Genomic DNA, 8,073 nt, shown 5'->3' with positions numbered 1-8,073 from the left:
TGGACATTAGTTAAAAATGATAAAAACATACTTTATTCAGTAAAATTGACAGTAGGAAAAAGAGCTGAGCCCATTCAAATTTGTACAGAGGCGACTGAGCGATTTAAAGGGAGAATGAGGGAACAGGGAATGGAAGCAAGCAGGGGCTCAGTAGAGTCAGGGAAGTGAAAAAGTACAAAAAGGGGCTAAGAGAGTTAGTCAGTGTAAATATGATGAGGCCAGCTGTGTCTGCTTACTGGAAATCACCAAAGTTAGGATTGTATCCTCTTCCAGAGGCTGGGGGACAGAGGCTCTATTTTTCTTGATGACTACATTTCAGAGAAATAGCTTTCAGGTCCTTGAGAAGGACACACCTGAGTTACAGGAGATACAGATGCTCTTACCTTACTATGGCATTTTGTCTCGATAAACCCATTGTAAATTGAAAATATTATAAGTAAAAAATGCATTTAATACACCTAACTTACAAAATATCATAGCTTAGTCCAATCTACCTTAAGTGTATTTGTAACACTTACATTAGCCTACCATTGGGCAAAATCATCTAACATAAGGCCTATTTTATAATAAAGTGTTGAATATCTCATGTAATTTATTGAATGCTGTACTGAAAGTGAAAAACAGAATGGTTGTACCATTCTGAAGCACAGTTTCTCTGACTGTGTATCACCTTTACACCATTGCCAAGCCAAAATATCACAACTTGAACCACAGTAGGTCACGGACCATATGTATCTCAAAGGGACAGAGGGAGGATTTACAATTGTAAGCTTTTTTTTTTTTTTTAAAGTAAGTGCTCTAGGAAAGTGGAAGGGAGTATCAGTGGCCTATCATCAGGTGTTGACTAGAACAAAAGGTAAATTTTTTGACAGCCTTGAGCAAGTCTTCAGATAGGAACTCAAAGCTGTGCTGGGTTAACCCAGGAATTTGGCTTAGGCAAGCAGAAGCCAAGTCAGCGTTGGCCAAGTCTCTCAGTGCAGGGGTGGGAGCCCTCAGCTGTCTGTGCAGGTCATGGGACAGTACAGAGAGGTAAAGAGTTGGAGTGCTGCATACTATTCCTGGTTCTACAATTCATGAGTAGGAAAAACATTGCTTCTCTTATACTGTGATGATCAAAAGGGATAATTATGTAAAATGACTTGGACAATAGAAATATTTTTAATACAGAGAATCATAGTTAGAGAACTTGGCTCCCTCTCCTGTTATGAATTAATGTAGTAGCATAAATGGCCAGATCCTTCAAGAGAGGAACCCTGAAGGCGAGACTGCCAGACCTCCTTTTTCATTCCCTTTGTAAAGTGCTTGCTTACAACGGATGCATCTGGCTTGTTTCCTTTTTTTTTTTTTCCCTTTTCTCTTTGGATTTGCTTTTTCTGCTTAAAGCTCTGCAACCCAAAATTCATTGGCAGCAGGGAAAATGCTTTAAAAGGAATGCTAAGTATGTTCAAAGTGTGACAAAGATTATTTTTTAATTTTAGGGGCTTTTTTGGGTATTATTATTATATTAAAAAAGAAAGATGGAATTTGATAATTCTTACTACTTTTCTGCCCTGTATCCATGAGATATGTTGCTTGGAAAACATTCAGTCCTCTGAAAAAGGCTGTGACATCATTTCTTACTTTATAGGACTGATGGAAATATTCAAATGATGTACTAGTTGATCAACTTGAAAGCTTAATTAATGTAAAACACTTTTTGAATTTGGTTGAAAACACTAGGTAAAGTTTCATTTTTACTTTATATATACTTAATCTTCTCTCCCCAGGGGGGTAGTTGGTAAAGCGTCTTGCAGGGAGTGCTAAGGAATAATGTCTTGTTTTTATAATGCTTTCGTCTTTTCAAAGAGCTTTTCATTATCTCATTTAATCCTCACAACCAACTGTGGAACTTGTTAGGGCCAGGGCTAGCGTGCCAGATGCATGGATGAGGAAACTGAAGCCCAGTAATGTGTGACTGAGTGGTGGAGATAAAGACAGGGGCTGGATCTCCTGCCTGTTAATTGGAGTGCCACGAAGTACTGCAGACCTGGTCCACAGCTAGCAGTTTTTGAATAGAACTTGGCAGGGATGGGGCATTGTAAATCTAGTAGAAATTCATAGTTTAGCTCTACACGTCCAGTCAAATGCTTGGGGATACCTTGTTTCGGGGTTAAATTGAGATTACTGCTCAATGTGTTGTTGAATATGCCACATAGAAAAATATTGGAAGGTTTAAAATTAAGAACAGTCTCTTTTGATATCAGGATGCTTCATTTTTTCATATGATTTACACACTAAAAGTATACAATTTAATATTTTTAAATACCATATGATTTACACACTAATAGTATACAATTTAATATTTTTTTCACTATATTCACAGATATGTACAACTATCACCACAGTGCCCTTTATTTTCTTAATATATTTTTAGAGACAGGGTTCTGTTTTGTCACCCAGGCTGGAGTGTAGTGATGCGGTCATGGCTCAACGCAGCCTCAACCTCCCAGGCTCAAGTAATCCTCCCACCTCAGCCCATCACCAACCCAACGAAGTAGCTGGGACCACAGGAATGCACCACTATGCCTGACTAATGTTTAAATTTTTTGTAGAGATGGGGTCTTGCCATGTTGCCCAGGCTGGTCTCAAACTCCTGTCATTAAACAATCCTCCTTCCTTGGCCTCCCAAAGCACTGGGATTACAGGCACTATGCCCAGCCTCACAGAACACTTTAGAATATTTTAATCATGTCAAAAAGAAACTCTGCACTCTTTAGTTGTCACCCTTGTATTCCTCCATCTACCCCAACCCTAAGCTAGAACTAATCTACTTTATGTGTCTGTAGATTTCCCTGTACTAGATTTTCATAGGAATACAATCGTATAATATGTGGACTTTGTGAGGGGAATCTTTTGTTTAGCATAATGTTTACAAGGTTCACCTAAGATGTAACATGTATCAGTGCTTCCTTCCTTTTTATGGCTGAATAATATTCTAGTGTATAGTGTATCTTTATTAGTTGGTGGGCATTTGGGTCGGTTCTACCTTTTGGCTATTGTGAATAATACCACTCTTCATATTTCTGTACACAGTTTTGTGTTCTCATTTCTCTTGGCTAAATACTTTGGAGTGAAATTACTGGGTCATATAACAACTTTATGTTTGAGGAGCTGCTAGATTGTTTTCCAAAGTGTCTTCACCATTTTACATCCCCACTAGCACTGTGTAAGATTTCCCATTTCTCAACATCCTTGCAAGCACTTGGTATCATATGACGTTTTGATTGAGCCATCCTAGTAGACATGAAGTGGTATCTCATGGTGGTTTTGACTTTTATTTCCTTGAGGACTGATGTGAGCATCTTTTCATGTGCTTTTTGGTTATTTGTATATCTTCTCTGAAAAAAATGTCTAGTCAGATCCTTTGCCCATTGTTGAGCTAGACTGTTTGCTTTTGAGATGGTAAGAGTTTAAAGAATATATTCTAGAGATAAGTCTCTTAGACATATGATTTGCAAATATTTTCTTCCATTCTGTGGGGTTTTGTGTCACGTCCTTTGAAGCACATGGTTTAAAATTTTGTGGAAAGTTACTTTACTTCCTTTTGTTGCTCATGCTTTGGATGCCGTATGTAAAAATCCATTGCCAAACCCAAGGTCATGAAGACATACAATTTACTCCTGTGTTTTCTCCTAAGAGTTTTACAGTTTTAGCTCTTACATTTAAGTGTTTGATCCATTTTGAGTTAATATTGTATATGGTGTGAAGGAAGATAATTTTTGTGTATGTGAATATCCAAGTTAATTTTTGTGTATGTGAATATCCATTTGTCCCAGCACTATGTGTTGAAAAGTCTATTCTTTCCTCTTTGAATGATCTTGGCACTCTTGTTGAAATCAGTTGACTATAGATGTATGGTTTTATTTCTGGACTCTCAGTTCTATTCCTTTGATTTATGTCTATCTTTATGCCAGTACCACAATACCTTGATTACCATTCTTTTGTAGAAAGTTTTGCCGGTAATCCTAGCACTTTGGGAGGCTGAGGTGGGAGGATCACAAGGTCAAGAGATCGAGACCATCCTGGCCAAGATGGTAAAACTCCGTTTCTACTAAAAACACAAAAATTGGCCAGGCGCAGTGGCTCATGCCTGTAATCCCAGCACTTTGGGAGGCCCAGGAGGGTGAATCACCTGAGGTTGGGAGTTCGAGACCAGCCTGACCAACATGGAGAAACCTTGTCCCTACTAAAAATACAAAATTAGCCAGGTGTGATGGTGCATGCCTGTAATCCCAGCTACTCGGGGGGCTGAGGGAGGTGAATCACTTGAACTGGGGAGTTGGAGGTTGTGGTGAGCCAAGTTTGTGCCATTGCACTACAGCCTGGGCAACAAGAGCAAAACTCTGTCTTAAAAAACAAACAACCACAAAAAACAAAACAAAATGCACAAAAATTAGCTGGGCATGGTGGTGCACACCTGTAGTCACAGCTACTTGGGAGGCTGAGGCAGGAGAATCGCTTGAACCCGGGAGGCGGAGGTTGCAGTGAGCCGAGATCGCACCACTGCACTCAAGTCTGGCGACAGAGCAAGATTCTGTCTCAAAAAAAAAAAAAAAAGAAAAGAAAAGAAAAAAAGTTTTGAAATCAGAAAGTATGAATCCTTTGTTTTTCTCATTTTCAGGATTATTTAGCTATTCTTGGTTCCTCAAGTTCTATATGAATTTGATAATCAGCTAATTAATCTCCACAAAGAATTCAGTTGGTATTCTGGTAGTGATTACATTGAATCTCTGAATCAGTTTAGGGAGTATTGGCATCATGTTGTCTTCTGATGCATGGAGATGTGATGTTTTTCCACTTATTTAATGTCAGTAATGTTTTGTAGTCTTCAAAGTGTGGAACTTCTTTTGTTAAATTTATTTCTAAGTATTTTATTTTTATTGATGTCATTTTGAATGGAAATTGTTTTCTTAATTTCATTTTTAGATTGCTAATTTGCAAATGTACAAAATACAATTGTACAACTGATTTTTGTATATTGATCTTGTATCTTGCAACCTTGCTAAACTTGTTTATTATAGTATTTTTTAATGGATTCCTTAAGATTTTCTATTTATAACATCAGATAATGTCATCTGTGAGCAGAAATAGTTTTACTTCTTCCTTTCCTATCTGGGTGCCTTTTCTTTTTCTTTTCTAATTGGCCTAACTAGAACCTCTGGTACAGTGTTGAATAGAAGTAGTAAGAGCAGACATTCTTGTCTTGTTCCTGCTCTTAGAAAGGAAAACATCCAGTTTTTCATCAGTGAGCATGATGTTAACTATTGGTTTTTCAGAAGCCCTTCATTATGTTGAGAAAATTGCCTTCTCTTCCTAGTTTATTACTTTTTATTATGAATGGGCATCAGATATTGTCAAATCTTTTCTTTCATTTATTGGAATGATTAGGTAATTTTGTTTCTTATTGTATTGATATAATGTATTAAATTAATTTTCAGATGTTGAATCAACCTTGCATTCCTGGGATAAATTCCACATAGCAATGGAATAAAATCCTTTTAATATGCTGCTGGATCTGATTTTTTAGTATTTTGTTGGGACATTTTACATCTATATTTATAAGATATATTAGTCTATAGTTTTCTTGTCATTTTTTTCACCTGGTTTTTCTATCAGGTTAATACTGGCCTCATAAAATAATTTGGGAAGTGCTCTCTCCTACTTTTTGGAATAATTTGTGAAAAATTAGTATACATTCTTCTTTAAATATTTGGCAGAATTCGCTAGTGAAGCCATATGGGTTTGGGCTTTTCTTTGTGGATAGGGTTTTTGTTTTTTTTTGGGGGGTTTTTTTTTTTTGACTTTACTAAACATTAAAGCACACATGAATGTTTTCTGTGGAGGAGAACTAAAGAACATCAGGGGAGGAGAAAGGGATACTTGGGAAGAGAATCACACAACAAGGACCTATCTTCACAAAAAGGGCTCAATATTGATTTCCAGGGAGGAACAGGGAATGGTCAGCTCAAATTTGGTGATAACATCAGGATGAAGGACTCCCAGCTTCCTGATGTTTTGATTCCTGGCAAAGATCTCTGTGCTTTGCCCAGGGAAGAAAGTAGTCCCTTTTGATGATTTGATCACATATTCCCCTTTATTTTCAATAGGAGGTACATTGTGCAGCTGTGTAATTCTGTCCAGATGCATATGGATGACCTTAAACCCAGGATTTTTGTTGTAATAAACAGCAAAGAGATGCCTGTAGTTTTTTGTACCTACATCTCTGCTAGAATCTTTTATTACAGTGTTAGAGATTTCAAATAGTTTCAGAGGAAGGAGCATCTTCTGATTCATTTCTGTGGTCTTCAGAGCACCAAGAGGGGTAATGAATGCCACCTGTAACTGAGCTATTTTAGTTTTACTTACCTGGACTGCTTTTGTTGCAGAGATATCCAAGCCAAGTTTATCAGAAATATCCTCTTGGAGCAGAGAGCAAAGGTGAGTGCTTCAATGAATCCATGTTTACCATGGATTCAGCTACCATGTCATGTCTGATACATTTTTTGAGCTTATGAAGTGGAAATTGATTAGCTGTGGTGTTTATGGGAGAGTCATCTGAATATTGTATATCCACAAGCAATAGCTGCATCTTCTGTAATATAACATGCATGGATAATGTCAGCTGTGGTCAAAGGTGTTTTGTTCTCAATGTGATTCCCATTGCCTATGACTTTGGACTTCAAATACATCTTGGTCAGAAGCTAGGCAAGATTTTCTGGAGTTTCTCTGATTTCAGTTTTTTTTTGTAAACGAAATCAGCTTTCACTATATCTTTTTGAATGATTTTTAATTAAAAATATTTTTATAGAGATGGGATCTCACTATGTTGCCCAGGCTGGTCTTGAACCCCTGGACTCAAGTGATCCTCCCACCTCAGCTTCCCAAAGTGCTGGAATTACAGGTGTGAGCTACCAAGCCCAGCCTCACTATCTCCTTTTGGTAAGCTAGTTCTGGAAAAGTATATGCTTTTCCATTAGGAAAACTACCTCAGTTGCTTCTATCATAATTGGTTCTCAATTTAGTCACTGAAAACGGTGTCCAGATAATATCAAGAACTCTTTTTGCCTTAGTAAAGTCACTTCCTGTGCATTTGATAAATACCTTTCTAGTATTTAATTTTGGAGTCACCCTCATTGGTGATGGAAGGCATTGAAAGGATGACACCCTTGCTATCATAGATAACTGGGTACAGGGGTTTATTTCCAGGGACATGTTAATAGTGTTTAAGGTGGTTGTCAGCCTTGTACATGTTCATTGGCTCACAGATTGTATACTCCTTGGCCTTATTTAGGGCTTGAACTTGATATCTGAAGGACACTTTGCACAGTACAAGTATATGGGTGACAAAGTGTCCAAATCATGGGTTCCAGTAGTAACAAATGCTCTTTTCCAGCAAATATCCTGATGTCATTTCTCCTGATGTTCAAGGAAGCTGTCATATTGATCTTTAGTAAGATTTAGATTTTGGAGAACTGCTACTGTAAAGGGCATACCTTAACTATCTTTTCTGTGATAATCAATTTCTGGATTTTTCCATTAGGCATTACCTGTTTATATGCCAGAGACGTTTTCCTTTCTTTGAAGACCTGAAGCCCTCAAATCAATCCTTCCAGACACATGAGATCATATCAAAATTGACAGAGATGTCGATTTTGCAAAAAACATTAGAGGGCCCTTCAGTATTTACATTGTCTTATTCATTACTTATTTCCTTCTCAGAAGTAATGTCATCAACTTCCAGACCAAATTGAAAACATAGTTCATCAATTCTTCATCAGTGTAGGCCTGGCCCAGGGCTTGGAAAAACAGAAGGTGCTTCTTTGTGGGTAGTTTTTTGATTACTGGTTCAATCTCTTTACTTACTACAAGTCTATTTATATAATCTATTTCTTCTTGAGTCAGTTTCGGTAGTTTGTATCTTTTAAAATATCTGTCCATTTCATTTAATTTATCTGATTTGTTGGCATACATTGTTCACAGTATTCCTTTATAGTCTTTTTTCTGTCAGGTCATTAGCAATGTCTCTGTTTTTGT

The 8,073-nt window shown here is 37.3% G+C and overlaps 1 pseudogene; it reads right to left on the bottom strand.

Moving 5' to 3' along the window:
- Nucleotides 1-5,823: 5,823 nt before the first annotated feature.
- Nucleotides 5,824-7,598, bottom strand: LOC103215912 (phenylalanine--tRNA ligase beta subunit-like; annotated as a pseudogene).
- Between the last annotated feature and the right edge of the window lie 475 nt (nt 7,599-8,073).

The sequence above is a fragment of the Chlorocebus sabaeus genome, chromosome 9, assembly GCF_047675955.1.
Source record: "Chlorocebus sabaeus isolate Y175 chromosome 9, mChlSab1.0.hap1, whole genome shotgun sequence".
NCBI classification, from domain to species: Eukaryota; Metazoa; Chordata; class Mammalia; order Primates; family Cercopithecidae; genus Chlorocebus; species Chlorocebus sabaeus.
This window is presented reverse-complemented; position numbering and strand designations above follow the sequence as displayed.